The sequence below is a fragment of the Podarcis vaucheri genome (assembly GCF_965113315.1).
Source record: "Podarcis vaucheri genome assembly, chromosome: 2".
In the NCBI taxonomy this organism is placed as follows: Eukaryota; Metazoa; Chordata; class Lepidosauria; order Squamata; family Lacertidae; genus Podarcis; species Podarcis vaucheri.
In genome coordinates, this window is record NC_138760.1 from 108,156,624 (window position 1) to 108,182,792 (window position 26,169).

General features: G+C 42.0%; 1 protein-coding gene across 5 annotated transcripts in view; it reads right to left on the reverse strand.

The window, feature by feature from the left end:
• Window positions 1–26,169, reverse strand: part of PTPRG (protein tyrosine phosphatase receptor type G) — a 560,158-nt gene that overhangs the window by 416,013 nt on the left and 117,976 nt on the right. The gene's annotated exons all lie outside the window — the stretch shown is intronic.

A 26,169-nucleotide genomic window follows, 5' to 3' on the forward strand; every position in this document is an offset into this window, starting at 1 on the left:
AGTAATAAGGGGGGGAGGCATTTTAATGCATTAAAATTAGGTACAGGAGTTATAAAATTCTCTGTGTAGCAATGAATGAACTAGTTTCACTTTAGTGCCATCCCTATTCCTATGACTAATCATCCAATATTTAAGCTGCTGGCAAATTGGAGAATTTTCAATTTTCTTCAAATTACTTCCACACATATTTTTCATCCCGCCTTAAATATGAAATGCCGTAGCAAATCTCCTTGCTATAAAGGTACATCTCATATACTAGATCTTCTAATTATTAAATAAAGGCAATGGGGTTTTTTAACTATAGCGAGGAAAGGTATAATTTCCATGTACTCCTTTAAAAGAAATCAGAAAAGGGTGGTTGGCTTTGTTTGTTTGCAGTTTTAATATTTCAATGCAAAACAAAATTAATGATCTCATCGCATTCTCCCCACCTCACTCTAAAAAGCAGTTGAATTGTGAGAAAACTTGGCTGAGGGCCTGTAAGATTTACTTGCTAGATATCCTATGGACCCTCTGTATTCTTTGTGTTCTGTAAACTAGTCTGTAAACTAGTGAAGCTTCCTCTGTGGAGCATTCCTACAAGGATATTTCATCAAAGTGGGTGCAAAAAAACCCTCACACACTTGAAAAATAGAGGTACACTGATATACTCCCCTTCTGAGTAAGCAACACACAACAACTTTAAATCTCCCAAATGTGACTTAAAAGCAATTTTGGAACAGCTGAGTGTCAGTCTCCCCATTGACAGAGTGCTGTCCTTTAAGATGATGTTCTAAATGGGAAGTGTCTAACCAAAAAAAGGGGGGAGTGAGCCTCCCTCTCAAAAACTATTGAGGGAAATTGTCGCCTCTCGAAATTGGCAGCTCCCTAAATCTCTCTCATCCTTCCTTGTACACCCTTATACCAACATACAATTAATAGATTCCTAGAGAGCAGAGCCGTTTGATTCAGTTAGGAATGGGACCACCAAGTGGCAGGTTACAACAGGCATCCCCAATCTTTGGCCCTCCAGATGTTTTGGACTACAATCCCCATCATCCCTGACCACTGGCCCTGTTAGCTAGGGATCATGGGAATTGTAGGCCAAAACGTCTGGAGGGCCGCAAGTTGGGGATGCCTGGGTTAGAATCTTTAGTCTGAACGGAAGGAGAGAGCATTACATTTCAAAAAAACAAAACAAAACAAAACCCTGCACACTTAGTCCTATGGTAATTGGTCCATGGTCTGCATGCTGGACAAAAGCCTTGCTTAGATTTTTGTTTTCGTTTTTTAACAATGGCCTTGCTGGGATGCATATTTGAGCTTAACTTGAGCTATTCTGGTACTTAGCTTCCATCTTTAGGTTACAAAAGGGGTCAACGTATCACCTGACTGAACTGAAGCAAAGTTAATTTAAACAAAATAAATTGCAAGCCCAGAAAGGAATAAAACTGAGTAAAAGCAGTTAAACACAGCTGAAGTACCAAGAGACTGTACACTATTTGAGGGCCAACCCCACAAAATTAGACAGAATAAGAGACAACATTTGAGCAGAGCATTGCAAACGAATATTTTCACGAACATATTCTGATATGGTTTGAATCATGTTGGCACATATCTCCAAAAGTGTACCCATGCACCACAAACTGGGGTCTTCCTTGAACCTTTTATCTAAGAAGATAATTTAAATCAGACTAGTACACTTTATATATTCCGAATCAGCCATCATCTGAGCAACCGCATTCAATTACCCCCAGAACCTTTCTGAAGTCCCAAATTTTGGTCTGTTTTTACTACTGCCTGTTTTGCTATATGCTACATTTTGCATTCGGTATTTTTAACAACTCATGCAACATTCAACAGCTAGCAAGTGACATTGTGTCTTGTCACATGCACCCACTCCATTTATCTAATTGAAGATTTCTATTAAGATTTCTCTAACTTCCCCTTTCACTTGCATTTATTCATTCAAATTCATGTTCCTGCTAGTGAAGTCCCATACATCCTTTCCACATTATCGTTTTCCACAAGAGATATTGGCACCGCTTTGGATTAAGCGAGCAATAAAAAGAATCTTCAAGTCTGGCCAATTCGTTTAAAGTGTAAGATCTTGAAAGACCCTTCTTAAGTTATCCACGGCATGAAACCCACTTAATCTTTTCTTTAAAGGGAAAAGGGTGCATGCAATTGGCTTTGCTACAATATTCATATTCAGAAGAAACCAAGGAGGAGAGAAAGTGAGAATCACATTAGAATTCTCAATTAACTTTCCTTATTGATATTGTGGAATAAGCACCTTAAAACAAATATTGGATTTTTTTCTTGAAACATTAACATGTAGGGCATAAGCCAGACAGTTTTATATTCAAGAACGTTTGCTCACCATGAGCAGCTAACAATGAAATGAAAATTAAATTCTAAACTCAATATTCTTTTGTCAGTTTCCTCTTCAGTGGGGAACTATGTTCTTTGACTAAACAAGTCCCAGGACCCTTGTCCTGGGAGGATCCAGTGTCACTTTTGCAGTATATAAAATGCTATCTTTCAACTGTTACAAAACTAAAACGAGCTGATTATTTTGTCACGGCACTGTGAAGAATGGCTTTCACACCATCTCTGCATTCCTCCATTCCTTCTTCCACTCAGTCCTCTGTCAACACTTTTGTCGCTGCCCCATAGACATAACAAAATTGGGCTTGATCATGTCCACACATACTTGGCTTGCATGCGTACAGGAAATGACATTTCATACAAGTGGTAGATTTGTAAGACTGTAAGAAGAGTCTTCTGGAACAGGACAATGGCCCATCCATTCCAGCCTCTTTTTCTCATCAGATGCTTATGGGAAACCTGCAAGCAGGGCCCAAGCACAAGAGCCCTGTCCCCTCCTGTGGAAATAAATAAATAAATTAAAAAACTGTCCAGTGGCACCTTAAAAAGGTAAAGGACCCCTGACAGTTAAGTCCAGTCACAGATGACTCTGAGGTTGCGGCACTCATCTCGCTTTACAGGCCGAGGGAGCCAGCGTTTGTCCACAGATAGTTTTTCCGGGCCATGTGGCCAGCATGACTATGGCGTGTCTGGGACAACGGAACACCAAAACCAGAGCATTGCACGGAAACGCCATTTACCTTCCCACTGGAGTGGTACCTATTTATCTACTTGCACTTTTTGGCGTGCTTTCAAACTGCTAGGTTGGCAGGAGCTGGGACTGAGCAATGGGAGCTCACCCCATCGTGGGGATTCGAACCACCGACCTTCTGACTGGCAAGCCCAAGAGGCTCAGTGGTTTAGACCACAGCGCCACTCGCGTCCCTTAGAGACCAACCAGTTTTGTTCTGGGTATAAACTTTTGTGTGCATGCACACTTCTTCAGATACAAGCTTATACCCAGAACAAACTTAGTTGGTCTCTAAGGTGCTACTGGACAATTTTTTTATTTTTTTCCGACTGCGTCAGACCAACATGGCTACCTACCTGCCTCTATGGAGACAGAGCTAATATCCTTATCTTCCAACCCTCTTTTAAAGCCATTCAGTGTAATGCGGAAGTGGCTTTTGCTTGAAAATATTCTACTTTTACTTTCTTTAAAAGTGTGAGCTGGTTCATAAGAAACAAAGCAACTGCAAAATCCACACCTGGACAATAATTTTATTACCAAAGTGTCACAATAATAGTAGAAAGTAGTTCTAGTTCTTCAGAGTTCTTCATCAGGCAAAGAGATGAGAAAAAGCAGATGGTGAGAAGAAACACGGAAAAATAAAAAGCAAAAAAAGTTAAAAATTAGGGTGGGTGTTATAGCCATGAGGTCAGCTTTTAGCTTCAGTTCCAAGATAAGAGTTTTCAGACTTGATAGGTCTCTGATAGATGCTACATGTTAGGGTTGCCATATTTCAAAAAGTGAAAATTCAGACACAAAAGTTTTGAAGTTGTTCAGAAAATTCACCAAAATCTACACTTCAGACGTGGGAGGCCAGATTACGGACATATGGCAACCCTACTACATGTATCAGGTTACAAACCTAGAAGTCTGCAACTAAGAAGCAATGACTACTCCCTATTTTGAAAAAACAAGTTGGGCAGCTGTTTCCCAGATTTGTTTTGTACTTTTATGCTTTTAATTTTTCCCTCCCCCCCCCCTGTTTTGTTTAACACTTTGCCCAATGTAAAGTTCTACAGAACTTGAAGGTTGGCACTATTTCGTGATATTTTGGCTGGCCCAAATAAACATACTCCCTTAACTGTGGATTTTGCAGGATGTTTTACTCTTTTTTTTTTCTTAATCTAACTAGAGGCAAGCTTTATTGGCAGGATTCTAATCAAGTTATCTGTTGTCTTAGCGCTGAATCAATAACACCATGCCACTGTTTTTTATCTAGTAAGGATTTCCATTACCTCTTGAAATAGGGGAGAGAAGGGTAAGGGACAAGAGAGTTTTGGAAGAACATCCAAACTTCAGTTTAAGTAAACATCAACTTCAGTCAACATCTTCTCTTAAAGAAATACAACTCAATGTGAAAAATTACATTGTTTCTCAAGACTCCATGTTCCAATGACCTGGTTTTTTTTGTAAGGTATCTATAGACACCATAACGAACTTCCACAACAAAAGAAATTGTGTCAAATCAGACCAACTGGGGCTGAACTAATGTGCCTACCAAGACTTTAGACATACCTGGACTTCAAGATGGTTCATCCTTTTCACAACCGTCTGCAGCATTTCCCATCCTTGGGTTCTCAGAGGTTGTTGAGACTACAACTCCCATTATCCCTGGCCAGCAGGGCCAGTGGTCAAAGACAATGGGATATATAGTCCAACAACATCTGGAGACCCAGAGTTGGGAAAGGCTGCTCTAGAGTAATTGCCCGGTGCAATACTTAATCTTGCACCAATTACAGCTGATCAAAACCACAGTTGTGAGTTTCAACAACACAAGCAAGACAACCCATGTACAGTACCGGAAGATGTATAACAATATATCTCCCCTTTCAATCCTCCCAACTCTTTTCTTTCTGAGGAACACAATGGGGCTACCTTTGAAGGTGACCCAAAAACTACAACTAATCCAGAATGTGGCAGCTAGATTAGTGACAGAGAGTGGCCACCAAGAACATATACCACTGGCCCTGAAAGACCTACATTGGCTCCCAGTATGTTTCTGAGCACAATTCAAAGTGTTGGCACTGATCTTTAAAGCCCTAAATGGCCTCAGCCCAGTATACCTGAAGGAGCGTCTCCACCTTCAAAGGCCTTCTAGTGGTCCCCTCCCTGCGAGAAGTGAGGTTACAAGGAACCAGGCAGGGGGCCTTCTCGGTAGTGGTGCCTGCCCTGTGGAAAGCCCTCCCATCAGATGTCAAGGAAATAAACAACTATATGACTTTTAGAAGACATCTTTAGGGAAGTTTTTAGTGTTTGATGTTTCATCGTGTTTTTAATATTCTGTTGGGAGCTGCCCAGAGTGGCTGAGGAGGCCCGGCCAGATAGGTGGGGTATGAATAATAAATTATAATGTTATTATTATTATTAATGGATTGTGTGGCTCCTCTCACTTTTTGCAAATTTTGCAGAGTGTCCCAACTTTTTGATAGTAATTTAAAACTGTGGAGGTTTATACCTCAAGAAACTTAGGAATAGGTCACCTGTACAAATTACTTCAGTCCCAATACCTATGCAGAAGTACTATCAAGGAACTCTCCACCTGGTTCATATTTGCTCCCGGACCCATATCCCTTTGCCCTCCTGTTTCATCCAACTTGAAGGTTATCTCTCTTTTAAAAGGCATGATAAAGCATACTGACAAGATTTTGTGGTCTCCAAGCCACAGCCAATGAATGAAATTGTCCAAATGGAAGCAATGTGTCAAGATGCAATACTTTATCTAGACAAGGGCTTTGCCATGTTTGAAATACCCAGGCAAAGCATAAATAAAGTCATCCATTCAAGTGATCTTTACTCCCTTATAATCACAATGGGGTTATGTGCAGGTGTTATGGAGTGTTTTCATTGATAGTTAACTAAGAATTGTATTTGGGTAATGTATCAAATCTCCATTACAATTAGCTTTATTTGCTCATCTTTCCTGTTCCCAGAAGGTGTATTTGATGCTAAAACAGATAAAGATTGGTGTTAAAACAAAGCATTAACTCTTATTGACTGAATAATTTTCCTTTTGATGGAGAACCTAATGTTTGCTAAACTGCACACAGTCACAACTTTATTACAAAACCTCTCTTAAGCTAAACACAGAGATTGTTAAATTTTCATTAATAAGAGTTCAGACACCATTTGAGGCAACGCATACTCCATTGTTTTAACCCAAAATATTACATCCTGCTATAGCATGCTTGTCATTCATGTTGCCTCCAATAAATATAAGGAAGGTCACACTTTGGTAGCTTCTGCCACACACCACAGAAAAATCCCATTATTATTATTATTATTATTATTATTATTATTATTATTATTAAACTTTTATTTATATCCCGCACTCCCCAGCCGAAGTCGGGCTTAGGGTGGCTAACATCAAATATATAACATTAGTATAAAATCAAACAATAATTAAATTACCTCCTAAAAGCAGGTCAAAATCAAATTAAAGTCTAATTAGATGGCTTTCCGCAGGGTTAGGGTTGGGAACAGTAAGTGCTCATCAGCCCAACTGTTTATGCTGATCTTATATGGGCCTGTGAGAATGCTGGGAGGCCTCTTTCATGTTAGTTCTTATACAAAAAGAAAAGGGGAGTCAGGCTGAGCCCTGACCAAAGGCCTGGCGGAACAACTCCATCGTGCAGGCCCTGCAGAAAGATGTCAAATCCCACAGGGTCCTGATCTCATGTGGCAGAGTGTTCCACCAGGCCAGGGCCAAGGACGAAACTACTACAGATTCAAAATTGTGCATAAACTCAACAATTTCCAGTGTGGGAATAATTTGAGTGAGAATGGCAATAAACGTTTCACAGTACGCTATCTGTAGACTCACTTCCCCTTGCCTGTACTATTAAATAGTAATAGTTGACTCAAGTTGTTTTAGATAGAGGAAACAATATATTGTACATACATCTTCAAAGTACAACCAGTAGCAGGTATAAATCTGGATCATGTGCATACACATCTCTATGTTGTTTTTTTAAAAAAATTGGACAAATGAAAGAATCCCATGGCACGCCCAGATTCTACTTACCAGCATCTTACATGAGCATGGGTGCTTATGAGGGTTATATAAAAGGCTTTGGGACTACTGTAACATTAAAGATTACTAAGGGGAGAATTCATATTAGTTTACTACTTTAGGGCTAGAGATAGGATTGTCAAAACCAGCCCAGTGATTTTTAGTACTAAATATATCCCAGCTGTATATCCTCAGGTGTTTGTAGGTATATGTGCAAAGCACAATGAGATACTGAAATGAGGTGGGCACATAGGAAATACATTTGGAAATTGTGGCTCAAAAACCTAGAGCATTTCTTACAGACTATGCACTGTGGCATACCCACATGCGTGAGTTATGATTTAGCAAAATTAAACTTTGCAATGTTGGATTCTCTACCCAGACTGACAATGCATTAAGAAACTGTCCACCCCTTGATTACCTTTCTGGGATGATAAGCATGAAGTATTTACACACCCATATTTCACACAATGGCAGACACAAGCTATCATCCATCACTTGCTACATTTCTAATCATAGCATTTCATGCCCCAATTCATAGATCCATACCCTATTAAAAACCTCTTCCTTGAGAAAGTTTCAAAATACAGTATTTGATTTTAAACTTTAATGCATACTTACATTTTTTTTATTTTAAAAAACCCCACTGAATAATCTAGCAAAGTGCATTTGAATGTAAAAAAACCCCCTCCCTCCTGCTATTACATGAAAAGTTTCAAGTACTTACTGATTTTTTAAAAAAATCAAGTTATTTAAAAGCAAGAAATGTTCAAATATGTACCTCTCTTACAGGGAAAGCTCTAATGAGAGGCAAGTACCCTTTCTCTAGGGAAAGATATCCTTGATTTCAGATAATTCATATGTTTGAAGAGAGTCTGCAAGCCACGGTCAGCGGTGATAATCCTAGTTAGTGGTGATAATGGTTTGTCTGATTTGGCCATCACAACAAACTACAGTTCTGTAAACTGGAATAAGAGAAACAAGAAATCCAAAAACATGAAAAGAGGGAGCATATATGGAGTTTATGGAATATATTTATTTTGAAGGATTAGGGCAGGCATAGGCAAACTCTGCCCTCCAGATGTTTTGAGGCTACAATTCCCATCATCCCTGACCACTGGTCCTGTTAGCTAGGGATGATGGGTGTTGTAGTCCCAAAACATCTGGAGGGCCGAGTTTGCCTATGCCTGGATTAGGGTCTCCTCCTAATGCCATTGTTACAACCATCAGTTGCCTGGGCCTACCGTGAGGCATCACAAGATACAACCGAAATACCGGCCTCACACTCTCAAGTCTTCAATAGTGCCTCAAATTTCAGAGACTGACACCGCAAGTAGGAGGTTCATCTTACAGGAGAACAAACCTATTCTCCTTGGAAACCGTTATTATGGAAGAAAAGCATAATGTAACATTCTCCCTGATAAGTGTCTTGATTTCAAGTCTTCCTACGGGAAGAGAGAGAAAAAATCAATATCAATAGAGAGAGAAAGAGAGCGTGAAAAGTCTTATGAGTTGTGAAAACCTGCAACAAGGTAGCATTTGGGGAAATAATGTCACCTCTGTTTAACAACAGATTATTTTCTGGACAGCAGAGTCACTTTTCACATCCCAAGGGCGTGAAAGAACCCAGCTGCAACCCGAGCTCAGCAGCAGAAAAGAAAAGCAAGACGCCAAAAACGCAAAGATGCTCACACAAAATGTGATGTGATATGAGAACTTCTGAGCGGCTGTAACCTACTTTTTTGTATTTGAGGCTAATATGCTCACCATCAGCACGAGCCACACTCTGCCCTCTCCAAAGGGCCGACCTTTCCCATGTGCCATTTGTTCCTCTGGCAACAGACAAATATACGGTGTGGATATCAACTCTGTGTACATGGTCAGAAGGGGCATTTTTTTTATTTATTTGCAATATTTAGATGCCTCCCGATGACAGAGTTCCACGGGCAGCTTACAGCAACGAAAAGGACATTACAATACAGCTGTAACCCATAAAATGAAGGATATGATACGATATAAGCAGCGGAGTATGAAAGAGGTATAACAAGAATCTCAAGGCACATATTTAAAAAACAATGATGAAACATATTTTAAAGTTTAAAAGATTTTAAAGTTTTAAACAGGCCTGGGGGGGTTACTTATTTTCTAACATATATATATCCTCCCATTCTTCCATCATGGAACCCAAATATGGTGTTCATATATTTACTAGACCAGTGTTTCCCAACCGGTGTTCCGCGGCACACTAGTGTGCCGTGAGACACCGGCTGGTGTGCCGTGGGAGGGAGGCGGGCGAGTCGGGTGGCGAGAGGCGGCGGCGGCGAGGATCCGCGTCGAGTCGGGGGCGGCTCCGCGGTGGTGGTGCCGAGCGGCGGGGCAGCGCGCGCAAAAGGGAGGAGCGCGAGACAGCGGAGGAGGAGGAGGCTGGCATGTCCGGGCAGCAGCAGCAACAGCAGCAGCAGCAACTCCCGGCGACGGCTCCTCCTCCGCCCGCTATCGCCGCCGCCACCACAACAGCCGCCGCCGCCTCAGCTGCCGCCGTCCCTCAGTCCCTCGCTCTGCTGCCTCCTCCCACCCCGGCAAGGGGAAGGGAAAAAACGTTCACTTTTGTGCGTCCCTCCCGGCGTGACGCTGCGCGCTGACGTCACGGGGCGGGGCTTTAATGGTGGTGTGCCGCGAGATTTTTTTCCGGTAAACAGGTGTGCCGTTGCCCAAAAACGTTTGGGAAACACTGTACTAGACAGTCATACATCAAGCCAGAGACCAGATCCAGACCTGCTTCACTTCAGCAAGGTGGTAACCTCATGTGCCTTCAAACCATATTATCATCATTATTATTATGTATTTATTTATACCTCACATTTTTCCCGGACAAGGACTCAAGGCATCTTACAGATAAGAGTAAGAACAACTAAAAACAGGTGGGAAACAATTATTTAAAAAACCAATTAAATGTTGATACAATAAAAACTAATAAAACTATCTATCTATCCTCCGTTAAAACCACACAAATAATTACAATAATAAATAACAGCATAGAACCAGCCCTTTCAGTAAAAGCAGCCACTTCCCAAATGCCGGTTGGAACAAGAAAGTCTTCACCTGTCGGTGGAAGGAGGGAAAATACAGGAAATGGTCATGGCAGGGGTAGCCCTCCAATGAAGAAAAACAGTTTAGATGTCAAAATTATGGCAATGGTTCAGTCTGCTCTAACTGATAAATGTATCTTAGGTGTGCATGTGTCACAGAACTGCACTTTTCATGGTGGCTTAACAATCAATCCCTCCTCAAAGGGAATTCTGGGAATTGTAACTCTGGGAGGGGAATAGGAGCTTCCTAACAACTTTCAGCACCATTAATGGACTACAGCTTTGAGGACACAGGAACCTAAGAAACTGCCTTATACTTATACAGCAGGAGCTGTCTTAGACTTACCTGGAGATGATGGGGATTTAACAACAACAACAACAACAACAACAACAACAACAACAATTTATTTTATTTCCCCAGCCACTCTGGGTGGCTTCCAGCAAAATATTAAAATACAATAATTCATCAAATATTAAAAGCTTCCCTAAACAGGGCTGCCTTCAGGTCTTTAAAGATCAGCACTAACACTTTGTGCCTGGAGGCATACTGGGAGCCAATGTAGGTCTTTCAGGACGGTGTTGTATGGTCTTGGCGCCCGCTCCCAGTCACCAGTCTAGCTGCCGCATTCTGGATTAGTTGCAGTTTCCAGGTCACCTTCAAAGGTAGCCCCACACAAGAGTACGTTGCAGTAGTCCAAGCGGGAGATAACTAGAGCATGCATCACTCTGGTGAGACAGTCCACAGGCAGGTAGGGTCTCAGCCTGCGTACCAGATGGAGCTGGTAGATAGCTGCCCTGGGTGCAGAACCTGGGGTCTTCTGCATGCAAGGCAGAAACTCTACCACTGAGCTACAGTTCTCTCTCCCCCCCCAAATCCTTAGGTGGAAGCCATAACTGCTTAAAGTGGTATCGTCGTGCTTTAAATGTACGGTGTGGACGTGACCTGCACTTACCAGTTTAAAAAAGGAACACTCCAAAGCTGAGCATTCTGACACTGAGATTATAAGGGCTGGTTTGCAACTTCAATCTTTAGGAGAAAGGCCACAACCTAGGGGAATCACAGAATTGTAGACTTGAAAGGGACACCAAAGGGACATCTAGTCTGCCCCCCTGAAATGCATTGAAGTAGCAATCTCACTTATCCACCCTAACACAACAAATGCATTTTTCTTCAAATTATTTGAAGGATTCTCCCTGCTCCCCATCCTAGTCACAGAGACTGTTAAGTCGAGTCTCTCATCATTTAAGTGGCAATCACCAAGGTAACCAGGACTAATGCGCACGACATTATCATGCAACATTTGTAAATTCTGTCTCTCTGTATCTGAAAGGCATGCACCGTTCACTTTTAAAAGCAGCCTGACAATTCCACCCACCTTTTGAGAACTACATCAAACATCTAAAAATATTGTCACCTGACAAGAAGATGGCTTTATTAGTCTTGAAAGTAGAACAGCATGACTGATTCCCCCCACCCTGCTTATCTTAAGAACTGCTCTTGAAACAGTTCCCTTTTCCAAGCCACTAACCTGGCCAAGAAGAGTCAAAGCTCATAGCAATAGTAATAGTGAATCTGTCTAATTTTACAGAACAGGAATGACCAACTGGGTCATAATCACCTATGTAGGAATACCCATTAAAACGTGAATCCAAAATTCAGGTACATTTGCAGGCAAAACCCGAGAGGAGAAGACTCTCTTTCCTTCTAAATCTATCTAGTTATAGCTCTTGCCTTCTAAATCCACACGGCTTTCTTTCACATGTAATGCTCACTTATATGTTAAATTCCTACACAAGAGAAGGAAATTTTCAAGAGCCGCTTTGAGCATTGTTGTGGAAAAGCAGAATGCAAAAGATATTGATATGGTTTTAAATGCTAACTGGGCATTAGGGCCGGGCAATATCTGGTTTTCAACATCATGATATATAATCAGCTAAATATCACGATATACTGATATATCATGATGTCTGAAATAAGGATGTAACTACGTAGAGGCGAATGGGGTAATGTCCTACCTAGCAACTGCTACTACTTAGGGGTCTAGATCAACAAAGGCAGCAGGTATCATGAGAGAAGTCATGACCGGCTTCACAGTTTTTCCCATATCACTGTTTTTTACATCACACACACACACACACACAATGTGATTCAAGATGTATCGATAATGTCAAACATTATGAAACTGTTATCAAAATGTAGACTTCAAACTGATTTTGGACGATGAAGTGATACATCGCCCAGTCCTACTGGGCATTTTCCACTCTGGCGGGTATTTTTCCATAGGGATTCTGCTGTTGAAGGAAAAGCACTGCATTGAAAAATCAATTCCAGTCACATCTTTATAAGATTAGTATCTAGCAGGTTTCAATGTGCATCAGAGATGTAACACAGTGATAGGCTTTAGTCCCCAAAATGAGGACAATTATTTTACACCTTCAATTACTTCAGAGCTGTCTTCTTTCAGTGTATTTATATGGCCCAAGAGTTCTGGTGCAAATAAGATTCTATTAAGTTTTTTTTATTATTTAACATTTTGGCTATTGTAATAGTGCTGCTACCAAGCTCGCTTGCTACCTTTACGGTCACTACATAGGCAAGTGAAATCTCTGTTGGTTTTTTCTTTTCTTTTGTGGCACTTGACACTCACGGCTCAATTATTAGGGCTGCAATCCTGTGCCCACATATTGAGGCAGCAATCCTATGCCTGGGTGTAAGCACCTCTGAATTTAGTGGGACTTATGTCTGAATAGACATGTAAAGGCTTATGCTATGTTTCATCTGTATTAAGTTACAGCAGAAATTGTAAATCTATGCTTACTTACCAAACTTATCAAGGGGGCAATGAGCTTAAATAGTTGCTCCTCTCACTATAATTTGTTAAGGCTCCAATCCAAAACATGCTTACCTGGGAGTATGCCTGCTACATGGGACTTACATCAGAGTAAACATTACAGGACTACACTGCAAGGCATGCATACTTATTTTTCTAATAAGGCCACAGATTTAAAAACCAGTATGACATTTTTGCCCATAGGATGAGAAAACACTAAAAGGTTTAAGGGAGAAGTTTGGTTAAAAAGGAACACTTTTACCGAGGCTTAAACTGAAAGGACACAAGGGATTCTATAGTATCAAAAATATGTGAAATAGTCACGGAAGAGAAGATCCAGCTGCCTATGGTTTGGTTTCATTTCCCCAGACTTACAAAAGATGTTAAATCTTTCTAACATTTGGATTTTTATCATCGGGACAGGAAAGCCAGAATCATTAAGCCGGCATGTTCCCACTAAACGTATTGGAACTAAACTAGAATGAAACCATTTGCAGGATTTAGAGATTGGGTTGTCCATTTTTTGAAAGACGAATAAGCCAAGCACTGAAACCAGCTGCAGTCCGGAAGCACCTTCAACCTTTCTACTGCTATGACATGGACAGTTGCAGCAACAGCAGAACAGATATGAGTCCATATATTTAAGATTGGAATGTGCAGCTAGAAACCTACATGATTTAACAACTTCCATTTAAATCAGTGAGGGGGGCTCAATGCTGCCATTCTGTTTGTGAATGGTTCCCCACCTGCCCACAGCAGACACCTCTATTAACAGGGACAGCCAACAGGGACAGAGCCATTTATTCTTATTCTGTTTCCACACTGCTCTGGAGGATGCTTGCAGCAGGAAAGGGGAATCAACAAAAAATGTCTTTCTTACTCTTGCATTCATGAAGACTTTGACTGGCTCAAAAGCCACTGAAGGAGTGGAACAGCAACTCTAGACAGAATGCACTTCTAAATAAGTATACTGTATTTTAGAACAGAACACTCAACTCCATTTCCCCACCACTAAGCAAAACCCAAATTATTTTGGCCATACTGAGAAATCCTGGTTGCTAAAAGTTTCTATAATCCATCATTTAGAACTGACAAGAAGTATGACGGTGTCAAACCAAATCCTGAACATCTCACAGTTTACACATACTTAGAGGAAATGATGGATACTAACTTCTTACTGGACTTTCCCCTTTGCCTTAAAAAAATTATGTGCACCAGGCTGCATTTAAAAGCTTGAGAGCAGGGCCAGTCCAGAGGGGGTTGGTAATCCTAAAGGATTACAGTCTGCTAAAGATTAAACCAACAAACAAAAAGGAAACAGCAACAAAAAGGCTGAGCGCAAGTGGTCATTTTACCAAGCATGGTCCATCCATCTACTTCTAATATGTAGTAAAACTCCTCCATCCAATTGGTAGGATTCCCAATTTCTGGGAATCACAAGTGGAAAGAGGCTGTTGTGCTCAGATCCTGTCTTTCTTCAGGCTTCCCATAGCCAGTGCTTTTTTTTCTGGGGGGCCACAGGGGTACACAAACCCTTAAACATTTTGTGAATCTAACAGAAGAAGAAACTATTTTAAAAAATTAAAAAACAAGTTTCTTCTCTATCACTGTGAATCTCCAGTTCCGTTGCTACCCCCAATGGCGGCCTCATTTCCTTTCACAGTGTTTCTGGAGTCTCAGACAGAAGTGAGCGTTTAATGTGTGAAGTAGCTGTATAACATGACGTAATGCATGTTCTTTGTACTTCTGTCCATTTACTGTATTTATTTCCCCCCGATTTGAACTATAAAATGGTGACTTTCTTGAGTCAAAAAGACAGTACCTCTAAACATATATTTTTTTAGCACTGCCCACAGCCATCTGCTCAACCACCTTGAGAACTTGATGCTGAACTCGAAGGGCCATTGGCTTTTCTTATGTTCTTAGCTTGGCAGAGGCTACCAAGATGCTGAGGGTGGAAGCTTTGTAGTCTCTATAGGCCAGGGCTAAGGAACCTGTAACCCTTTGGGTGTTGCTGGTTTCCATCAGCCCTCACCAGCCTAGCCAAGGATAAGGGATGGTGGTATTTGTAGGCCTGCGGCACCTGGAAGTCCAAAGATTTGGTATACGCTCTAAGACCAAAATGCTCCCGAGGAAAATTGGTCACACCCTTCATATGTGACCTTAGGCGACTAAATAAATTCTTCTGAGTTCAGTTAGTTAGAATGCAGAAGGCAATACCCTCCTACCTCAAAAGAATCTTTGATGAGAACAGCATTAAAGATTTAAGGCATTTAGACACTTTAGTTAATAACAGCCACATACGTGTCGTTGACTAATTAGGTAGATCAAGCAGATAGGCCGACAGAATAAAGTAGTTACCTTGACAAAAAAAGGAATGAAGGTTATCGCTGTGAAGGCTGAACGCACTGCTTAATTGTTGCAATTAATATATTTATTGGAAATATAAAAATACAGAAGGTCAGTCTAAATGATATGAGCCCTTTGGATTCAGACACTGGGCACAGCACATGCTGTTACATTTGTCTTACGGAATGAAGTGTGTGTCTCCTTTCTCCAAATAACACCTTTCAAGTTGTACAAATGGTTGTTCCCTAGTGCTTCTCAACATTGGTAAAAGTGACTTCTAAGATTACCAAATAATAAGCGCTTTCCCCTAGTTGTACAGCCAAGGTAAAAGCACAATTCATATCCCAGAATTAATCTTTGTTGAGATCATATAATATTTAATTGGTTAATTAATCCATTAAATGCAAGTATGTTCATAGACTTTAAAAACGTTATTCAGCTGACAGAGCTAAGTATTAACTTCATTGCTATTTTTATATTACAGACTGGGCGAAGTGCTTGATTCATTCAAGTGTGGCCCTTAATCATTCCTCAATGAATACCAGTAACTCCTCCTTTTTCCTCCAGGTGCAATAGATTATTTGACATGTTCTGCTAGCATCTCATGCACTGAAGTCAGGATTACATCTTTGAATCCCTAGCCTCCACTTTTCAGCTCCCAATTTGACATCTATGTGGTTGCATGGATAACAGCCCCATAACCTGAAGACGGAATCATAGAATCGCATAGTTGGAAGGGATCCCAAGGGTCACCCAGCAGCTGCATGTGGAGGAGCGGAGACACGAACCCGGTTACCCTGATTACGTGACTACCGCTCTTAACCACTACCGCTCTTAACCACTACACCACACTGGCTCAGGAATCCAAGATTTCTTTACCTAATTGTTTCAGATTCTTTATCTGCCACCCTGGGCTATTTGGCAGGATTCAATAAATAAAAAAATTAAAGTATGACACCCTTAACTATAACTTGTATTTGCAGGGGGGTTGGACTAGATGACCGTTGGGGTCCCTTTCCAAATCTATGATTCTGAAAATGTTTACTTGAACTTGCAGCCTTACCTTTGTATTTGTGTCAGCATCTATGTATTTGTAGCTGAGGTTGAGCCTGTGCTCTGGAGATGCGGCTGGCTTTAGAGATGTGCTCCATCAGTGCATGTGGCCTCATCCTCCTCACAGACAGAGAAAGCTAACAGGTCTATTTGAACGAATCACTGAACATTTACAAGTTCCTTGCTGACCTTTCTCCAACAAACAACCTTTAAGCTCCACCCAGCCAGGCCTCTCTCTGAGCAATGAACACCCTCTCAAGTATCCCTTCTCAAAGGTACCTCCACCTTTATTACCACTTTACATCTTACTGGGCAAGTGGGTATATTTTACTGCAGAGAGCTAATAAGAATAAAGGGAAGAGAGGGGAAGGGGCATGAAACAGGTCCTAGAAACATTGAGGAAAATCTATTCGCCTCAGTCCTCCCAAGAACACCATTCACTCGCCCCATACAGACACCAGTGTACTGGAAGATGCAAAGATCACCAGTGTTGAAGCAATGATTAACTTTGTTGGACTGGTCATGTTGTGCGGATGCCTGATGATCGTCTTCCAAAGCAACTACTCTATTCCGAATTTTAAAATGGAAAGCGTAACGCTGGTGGGCAACAAAAAGAGGTTCAAAGACTGTCTCAAGGTAAATCTTTTAAAATGTAGTATAAACACCAACAATTGGGAAACACTTGCCTGTGAGCGCTCCACTTGGAGAACAGCCTTTACCCAAAGGTGTCATGGGCTTTGAAGACACTCAAACTCAGGATGCAAGGGAGAAACGTGCTAAGAGGAAGGCACGCTTGGCAAATCCACACCGTGATCAACTCCTGCTCATACACCAATGTCCCCACTTTGGAAGGACGTGTGGATCCAGAATTGGCCTCCACAGTCACTTATGGACTCACTGTTAAAACCATGTTTATGGAAGACAATCTTACTCGGCTACGAGTGATCGCCAAAGAAAGAAGTCAGACACCATAGCTGATCAAAACTGATTCTGCATGGCAGATGGATCCATGTCAGGAAAGCTCTGGAGCTAAATGTTCAACACAGGCACAGCCAACAGGATGCTCTCCAGATATTGCTGGACTACAATTCCAATCATCCCTAACCACTAGCCATGCTAGTGTCGCGCTGTCGCGCAACAACACCCGAAGTGCAGCATGTTGGCTATTCCTTATCTAACAGCATCACTCTCCCCAGCAAGTGCAGTCACTTGTGGCAAAAACCTGAACATGTATTCTCCTATTCATACACATACATACATATTCTACACTATCTATACGTATGACTGTACAGCCATCTACTCCAGCAACAAAATCATCAAGTTTGCTGATGACACTACGGTGGTGGGGCTCATTTCAGGAGGGGATGAGTCCGCCTATCGGGACGAGGTGGAGCGGCTCTGTGTTTGGTGTGGAGAGAACAATCTGGCTCTTAATACGGCTAAGACCAAGGAATTGGTGGTGGATTACAGGAAAAATAAAGGCGGACATTCAGCCCTTGTATATCAACGGGGAACGGGTGGAGAGGGTGGCGGAATTCAGGTTTTTGGGAGTAGCTATCGATCAGGGCATGACTTGGAGCGCACATACCACTGCTCTGGTGAAGAAGGCCCAGCAGAGAATTTATTTCCTCAGACTTTTAAAGAAGAACAATCTGAGTGAGAGACTGCTGGTGTCCTTCTACCGAGGCTCCATAGAGAGCATTCTTACATACTGTATTTGTGCTTGGTTCTCCAGTTGTACAGCTAGGGAGAGGAAGGTGCTCCAGAAGGTCATAACCACAGCCCAAAGGATTATTGGTCATCCTCTCCCATCTTTGGAAGAACTGTACGGTTCCCGTTGTCTTAGGAAAGCAAATAACATCCTGCAGGATTCATCTCACCCGGGACACTGTCTGTTTGCACTACTGCCTTCTGGCAGAAGATATAGAAACATCAAGTCAAAGACAAATAGACTGAAAAACAGTTTCTATCCAAGAGCTGTGGCCCTTTTGAATGCTGTAACTCGTTAGTGTGACCTGGGAGTTTGATGGGTGTGGTGTGGGTGTGGCTGGAATGTGGTTTGTTTGGTTGTTGTTGTTGTCTTGCTTTTGTTGTTTTAAGGGATGGCATCCAATTTCGTTGCACTTTGTGCAATGTTGCACTTGTGTAATGACAATAAAGAATCTATCTATCTATCTATCTATCTATCTATCTATCTATCTATCTATCTTAAGCCCCAGTTCAGCAGTTTTATACAAGCAGACAAATAGCTGACCTTCAGGGTTGAAGTTAACATCTATTTCTATGGTTAACTCCCATCCATTCCAATAGGCCCATTTATAATAGAAAGATGTTTCAAAGGTTTGAAATGTGCACAAGGTCATGTTAGTAGTGCTGCTAACAATTCCTCCTCCTTGCTATTGAATTAAGACCAAGAAGTCTCTTATCTCTTGTTATAAAACAATCAAAGCAGTCAAATACAGTAGTCAAGCCCTGAGATAAGCCTTGTCTTTCCACACAGGGCTTAAATGTGAGTTATATTAACAAAACTACGACTGCTGTTGCCATTATGTATGCATTCTTAAAAAATTACTAAGCCTTCAATTCCCATCCAATGTTTGTTTTGAGAAGAGCATCTTGGAAGAAATCAATTGTTTTGAAGGATAGCCTGACACACTTCCTCTGTGACTGGAGCCTTCAAAAGAAAGCCACTGATTTACCACCTATATGTATATTGCTGCCCTTTACCCACCATGCACTATAGGTGCAAGCATACATTTTCCTACAGATATGTGAATAATGTGGGTCCTCTGGTTGTCCCTTCAGATCATTAAAGATGCCTTGGGAGAGAAGCTAGCACGCTACCACAAGGCAGCACAAACCCCAAAGGCAACAGATTCATTCCTTTCAACTTGGAGTGGTTTTATTTCTTTTGTTAATTGGGAAGATGGTGAAACTTACATTCCAGCCAGGTGTATACACAGATATGGAACTCATGAAACGTTCATTTGGATTTGTAAACAGTATGTCAGAGTCGGGAGGTGAAACTTGTAAGGATAGGGAAGAACTCTGCTTGCCCGATGGAACAATCTCTCCTCTCCTTCCACTGTGTGCTACTCTCCTGACACCCCCTCCCTGCGCCAGTTGGGGGAACAGCAGGGGTGAGCAGGGGAACCCAACTGCGCTAGCAGAAATTATTGTGCAGGCTTCTGGTAGTGGAGATCATTAGCTGAATCCTGCTCATAGTTCCCAGGATGACTGAATGTTAAGAGAAATGCAAAAATATAACAACAACAACCTTTCTCCTCACTTGCACCTGCGATTTGATGTTCTCATGCACTGTGATGTGTGGTTACATTGTTTGGATGTGTTTGTGTTGTATATGTTGTTTTGGAATATTATTTGTTTTTTAAAATATGAGCTTTGTTAAATTATTGTTTTTTTAAAATATGCCAGGCAGGTACACAAGTTCCCCTGATTTCATCTGTTTTTCTTCCAGACCAACAAATATAACCTGATTTTCTGCAATTGCACATCATCCCAAAGGGAGTTTTTGAATTCTAAATGCAACCCCCACTACTACGACTACAGTTTTCACATTTTTACAATAACACAGTTCAAACCTCCATGCCCCAACTGCCGCTGGTCTCTACAATATCCAGCTATGTTTCACGGCATCCCAAGTCTCAGGCCAATTATTCTTGGTTGGTTTGTTCACTGATTCTTTATTCTTTAGTCATGTGGTATGCCACATGTTCCTTAAGCAAAAGCACCACCTCTTATTCCTCTTATATGTTTATATAATTTAGCTGCCATTTCCTGTCCAAGCAACACACCAAATCAACTAACACTAACACCATAAAAGTATTACAGCTCATTAAAATAAAATGGAGGATTCTTTTTCCCCAAATGGCTCTGGGTTGATGCGGTCTTAAAAGCAGGCTTTGATAATTTGCTGAAAGACCTATTTTGGGGAGTGAGAGATCTTTATTACTGACATTATGTTGAATTAATATTGAAATCATATTTTACAATCTAGTATTCATACAGCTACTGATTCAAACAACATTTTGGCCCATGGGTTCTCCTTTCACACACTACACTTGACAAGAAATCACATATAATTGATATAGAAATGAAATTAATAATAATCAAATCTGTCTATGCCTCCACAGTCCCTTTCTCTAGCAACCAAGAGAGCCAATGTGGTGTAATGATTAGGGAGTTGAACTAGGACTTGGGAGACCAGGGTTCATATCAGCCATCAAGCTCTCCGGGTGACCTTGAGCCAGCCACCATCTTTCAGTGAGTTGTCCCGGAGATGATATGGAGAGCGGGGAAAGTCATGCATGCCACCTTGAACTCCTTGGAGAAAAAGGTGGGATATAAAAAATAAAAATAAAATAATCAATCAATCAATCAATCCAGGAGAGTCGTTTGAAGTGTTCAGTCTCCACCCATGCCTTGTTTGGCTTAGTACTCCAGCAAGGGCAGAGTGCTACAGATTACTGTCCTCAGTGGAAGCAGAAAACTTTCTTGACTAGCAGTTCCCCATTTGCCCAGGATGTATGTCTTCTTGGCTGCTCCCAATAATGCACAGATGCTTAGTGACTGGTGTACAAGTGATTAGAGATATTTGATTGCTCTCTCTTGCCTCCAGCTGCTATACTGTATTAAGAGGAGATATCTGCATTACACCATCATTCCTCCATGTCAGCAATCTGCGGTCATGGCCTCGGGTGTATTCTGTGGCCACAAGTTGAAGGGAGAGCATCTTGTGACACTCACTCTCATAGAAAACGTTGGTGAATCCCTCACATATGTGATATCTGAAAACAGCCCCCATTGCCAGTGCCGGATTTACATATAAACTGAACAAGCTGTAGCTTAGGGCCCCACTCTCTTGCCCCCCCTCAAAAAAAACAGAAAAAAAACTGGATGTACATTTCCAAAATATAAGATAATGCAGCAACAGTGTTTTGTGTTGTGTAGGCTCCTATGATGTAGGTAATGGGCCCCGAACACTAGCCTGTTCCCGAAAATATCACTGGTTTGCTCATTTCTATATATAGGGTGCCTACATTCTGCATGGGCTGGTTGCAGGGCAACATGTGCAAATGGCTTTAGATACCTATTAGGTCCATAAATTACCATATAGCATATATTCAACACAAAAAACAGCAACCATTTGTTGTTAACAAAGGACAGCTGGACATATTACCTTCAGTAGCTTAGGGCCTCATCAAACCTAAATCCAGTCCACACACACACACACACAAAAAAAAAAAAATACTAATAATGTCACCACTATGTTCCATGAAACTTTCTAAAGATAGTCTTCATAAGTACACAAGCTAAGAAAAGACGAGGAAGGTCCCGCCTGAGGACGTACCCAAAAATATCACTGAGAAGACAGAAGAGAGAGAACTGCCAACTTCATCTCATTGTCCTGTGCTCCAAATAAAGATACATCCAGCATCTGCGCTCTTCATCACAACATGGGGGGGGGAGAAACTTAATGGGAAATCTAGTCCTAGTTGCTGCGTGGGCAAAAGATGACAGACATTTCTTATCAAAGATTTCTCATGTAAACTGGGAGCAAGGAGAGGGATAGACAGGGGGAAAGAATCTGTTTTAATGCCAAAAGAGTATCTTTCGCCTAACCTTTGTCTTTATAATGTTTTTTCCTTCCTTCATGGAATCAAGCCATATATTAGCTTAGAGGGCATGGTAAAAAAAAAAAGACTGGCATGAATTAATGACCCCTTCAGATACCTCTTTGTTCTCACAGATAACGATTTTGCCTGTGGACAAAAGGAAATTGTGAATCTGTATGAGGGTGTTTGGGGAAGGGTAGTGTGTCTATGGAGGGATGCGGGTGGCGCTGTGGGTTAAACCACAGAGCCTAGGACTTGCTGATCAGAAGGTCGGTGGTTCAAATCTCTGCGAAGGGTTGATCTCCCGTTGCTCGGTCCCTGCTCCTGCCAACCTAGCAGTTCGAAAGCATGTCAAAATGCAAGTAGATAAATAGGTACCGCTCCAGCGGGAAGGTAAACGGTGTTTCTGTGTGCTGCTCTGGTTGCTGGCCACATGACCCGGAAGCTGTATGCTGGCTCCCTTGGCCAATAATGTGAAATGAGCGCCGCAACCCCAGAGTCGGTCATGACTGGACCTAATGGTCAGGGGTCCCTTTACCCTTTACTTTACCTAGTGTGTCTATGGGTGTGGCTGAATCTTGGACCTTCTGCATGTAAAGGGCCCAGGCAGCAGATATTATAGCATTAAATTTTCTAAACAGTGTTTTTCTAAAGAATGTTTAGGAACAATATGCCTTCTTTCTAATTTGCCACCAATGACACATTGGGCTGTAACCATTGCTGGTCCTACTCAGAGTAGACCCACTGAAATTACTAGACGTGTGTCTGGAGCCCTGGAGAAATGCTGCCAGTCAGTGCAAGCAATGGCCTAACTCAGCATAAGACAACTTTTTTATTTTCCTATGTTCACTGCATAGCCAACATTAAGATGGAAAATTGCTAGGGAACCCTGAGCACTCCACACTAAGGTCCTGTGGGGGTGGGGGTAGTGAAGGCTAGGATACAAATATCAACGTACATTAACAAATAAATATGCAGTCTCGCTCGCAGATGCAGATGCCAGCAGCTGCTCAACAGCTGAACTGGAAACAACAACTCCTGCTGGGAATCACAGTTCACACTTTGCCTTCATCCAGCCCTACCTCATATGCCACCACTAAGTGGCTCTGACGCGGGTGGGACGCGGGTGGCGCTGGGACGCGGGTGGCGCTGTGGGCTAAAGCCTCAACGCCTAGGGCTTGCCGATCGAAAGGTCGGCGGTTCGAATCCCCGCGGCGGGGCGCGCTCCCGCTGTTCGGTCCCAGCGCCTGCCCACCTAGCAGTTCGAAAGCACCTCCGGGTGCAAGTAGATAAATAGGTACCGCTTACCAGCGGGAAGGTAAACGGCGTTCCGTGTGCGGCTCTGGCTCGCCAGAGCAGCGATGTCACGCTGGCCACGTGACCCGGAAGTGTCCCCGGACAGCGCTGGCCCCCGGCCAATAAATGTGAGATGGGCGCACAAACCCCACAGTCTGTCAAGACTGGCCCGTTCGGGCAGGGGTACCTTTACCTTTACCTTTTAAGTGGCTCTGAAGTAGCTGTCCACTGTGCTACCTGGACAGCATCCAGCATGTCTTCCGACAATTGTTGAAAGCGTTTCCATTGGAATTAAGTTACAGGCCGTGCTGTTCTAATGCTATTATTATTGCAAAGCCATCAACCAAATAACAGAAGGCCATTCCAAGCTGCCGCTCTTACCTGACACAACGAGGACAACTTGGCAATAAATCCTCTCAGTTCCTTGGCAAGAGCCAGTCGGTGTCTCTCGCCTGCTTCCAACCCCCTGTTCACTCCTTATTTTAACCAACAATTGTGACATAAAGGAATTTCAGATAGATTGCACTAATCAGGTGGAATTGCATTTGATTGAAAACGGAGAAATTGCTACCAGTTCTATACGAAACAAAGAAAGATTGGCCTTCCCCCTCTTTGTTTTTCTGCTCAGTAGAATCTAGAGATTAAGTCAATGGACAAAAAAAATCATCAGAGAATGGGGGTGTATCTACCAAGCCCAACAAATAAACTGTAATTACTGATTAGGAATGTACAGGAAAGGCATAACCGACAAGAGGCTATTATTATTTTGTTGGACTTGTGTATTTATTATTTACTCAATAAATCTGTTAGATGCCTTTCAAAATGCCGTCCTACGCAAAGGCAGCTTGCAAGATCTGATGAAATCAGCTAGAAACATATACAATATCTCAATAATGCAGCATGCGATAATAAGCAGGAGTGAATGCACACCATCAATTTCAGCAAGTCACTCAACCTAGAGGCTAAAGCAGGCCACTCAGTAGAAAATAATACATAATCTAAAAGAAACGTAGGAGCAGATGGGGCTCATCAACCTGGAAAGATCGCCCATCTAGCATTGTGAGATATCTTTGGGAGAAGAAAAGGCTGAGGAGTAAACCGTACATAAATCCAGAGTGGAGTCTCTAAGACAGTTGGATGGTGCCTCCTTCTGGCAAATCCTGCAGCCAAGCTGGTGCCAAACATATTACTCTGTTTTCTTTTGGATCCCATCAGCGGCAGGTCTTGTCATCTGGGGAGCCCAGAACCTCCATACACACTGCCCAGGCTTGCGCCCCAGGAGGTTACTTCAGTGCTGCTGATGCAGTGGTTTGACTTCACCTCTGGGTGCGCACTCCCACTGTCTCTCGAGACAGATGCCAACAAAAGAAATATGGAAGAAAAATGTTTCAAGGCCCACCTAAATGACAGTAAGGAGGGGTTCAATCTGTCAATCGTATTTGCCAAGAGATGACGTTCCAAAACTGTGAGGCCACAACTGAAAGGCCCTGTCTCACATGATGATCAACCAAAACTGATCTCCTTTCTCTGTATGAATGTGTTTGGTGGCGGGCAGGAGTAGCTTCATCAAAACAAAAAAGAGTTGAGCGTCTGCTAGAGAACTGCCACACACAAAGCTGCATAATATGCATTGCCAGTTAGCAATAAAACATCCAGAAGTGAAATACTACTTAAAAGACTTTTGAAATATGTGGCTAAATGCTTTCTTTAAGCCCTTTTTTTCCTATAAAAGGATGAAGTGAATCTTCCAACACATTTTCAGTAATAAAAACTAAATAACTATCCCATTCATCACTTAAGATTCCATTTTAATTCTAGTAAGACAAAAAAAGGTAGAAAAATACTATCCATTTCATCTGTTTATGAACTTAAATCTCAACCATTGCTGCACAGTATTATATTAGAAAAGCAAAATACATTTAAGATGTGAAGTAGATTTATCATGACAATGGGCACAATTCCAGAAAACAGTGGAGTTAATTTAAATCACGTTGGTTTTCATAGAATCAAAGTATAACAAGTGTGAGTTGAATTGTCTGCAATCATTTACTAAAACTAGCTTCAGATTCAAGTGGAAGCTAATTGGTTGACAAATTGTACTGAAGCCTACTTTGTTTTGATGATTAGGCTTATAAGACAGACAGAGAAAAACTTGGGGTACCAGGAATCCCTTTAATGGGTGGAACTGGCAAGAGGAAGGATGACTGGGCCTGATGGAAGCGTATGATCACTGGTGAGACAAAGGGTGGGATTCAACTAAGCAGTCCTGCTAGCAGAAGCTTCCACAGAGGGCTCTCCCTCTCACAATACCTCCCCCACCATCTCCAAAATGTCTGGGGGAGGGGCTGGAAGAACCCCCAGAACAAGTTGCAGGGGGGAGGCGAGATCGCTTCATCAGGCAAGCAGAAATTCATGTGCTGATGGAGCAATCTCCTTATCACTGCACTGAATTCCTTCCAATGGGTTGCATCCAAGGCAAGGCCTAGTTTGCAGAAATATTACTCATTGAGGCACAATGGCCAGAATCAAAAGAAGAAACATGAAAGGTTATGCCTGTGTCATGCCAAATTTGCCAAGCTATCGTTTATCACAGGGTTGGTTCCCGACATAATACATTCCATTGAACATAAAGCCATAATAAAACAGAATACTTAAAACCAACCATTAATAAAATACAGCAGGGCAGACAAACAAAACCCTGAAGCATTAAATAGCATCAGCTGATTTCCTCCAAAGGCTCACATGCCACCAATCTTCACACGCTGCC